This window comes from Suncus etruscus, chromosome 10, assembly GCF_024139225.1.
Source record: "Suncus etruscus isolate mSunEtr1 chromosome 10, mSunEtr1.pri.cur, whole genome shotgun sequence".
Lineage (NCBI taxonomy): Eukaryota > Metazoa > Chordata > Mammalia > Eulipotyphla > Soricidae > Suncus > Suncus etruscus.
The window spans coordinates 27,166,764-27,167,883 of NC_064857.1; positions in this window are offsets into that span (position 1 = coordinate 27,166,764).

A 1,120-nucleotide genomic window follows, 5' to 3' on the forward strand; every position below is an offset into this window, starting at 1 on the left:
AGAAGTAAAATTTTGGCAGGTGGTAAAATTTTGGCATACTTAAGATAGAATAACCTAAAGGAAATTTTTAGAGAAAAAATGGCAGAGAAAAAAAATATAGATCAGGAAACCGAATGTGCAAGTGGAATATTTTATATCTTATTTGTACCTGCAGAAGTATACCATAATAGTACACCAAATATAGACTGTCAAAAATGTTAATGGACACTGGAGAAAGAGTTCAGCAGGTAAGACATTGCTTTGCATATGGTTTACACCAGGTTAGATCCTTTTTTATTTTTTTTTTTCTCATGCATATCCCATTGGCCTGTGCTTTTCTGGCCTGGCCTGGCCTGGAGACACTATAGGGCCTAAATGACAATGCATCTTTTAGGTCTCATTGGACTTCTGGTCTCATAGGTGGAGAATTTCTGGGAGGGGCTCTTTGGTTTAATACTATCATTTGAGAATCTCCCAAAAGTGAAAAGAGTAGCAGAAGTATATTAGTAATTCTTAACATTTCTTTTTATTTTCCTTTTTAATTCTCACTAATCTGTGCTTTGTGCTGACTCCATTGACCAAAGAGAAAAGAGAAAGACTGGACTAGATAGTACAAGGGTAAGATGCTAAACTTGTACATGGCTGACTCACATCACATTCGATTGCTGAAACTAAAGATAGACCCCTGAGCCCCACCAGGAGTGATGTTTATGTATGAAGACATGACTTATCCCAGAGCACTGCCAGGTATTTCCTCACTCCTATGAGAGAGCTTATGTGACTTGTTAAACCTTATTCACTCCCAGATCTTGAGTATTATCCGCTGGAGGTACCATAGAATACTGTGTAAACTGGAAAGAATTATTGGCATATAGAGAAAAAGCAAGTGTGTTTAATATCTCCATGCTTTAGCTATGTTTCTTAGGAGTATTTATTTTATTAAAATCAAGACAATAAATATTCTGAGTCACATTTGTCAGTACAATAAATTGAAACCTAGGCAATAACCCACAAAGTTGTTTCAAAATTTAGAGATCAAACTTTTTGCATGCTTCACAAAAAACTGGTAGCTTAGTCTTCTGCGGTTAGTTTTTGCTTCGAGATTTCCCAATTCTTTATTTTATTCACTCTCACTTTACTC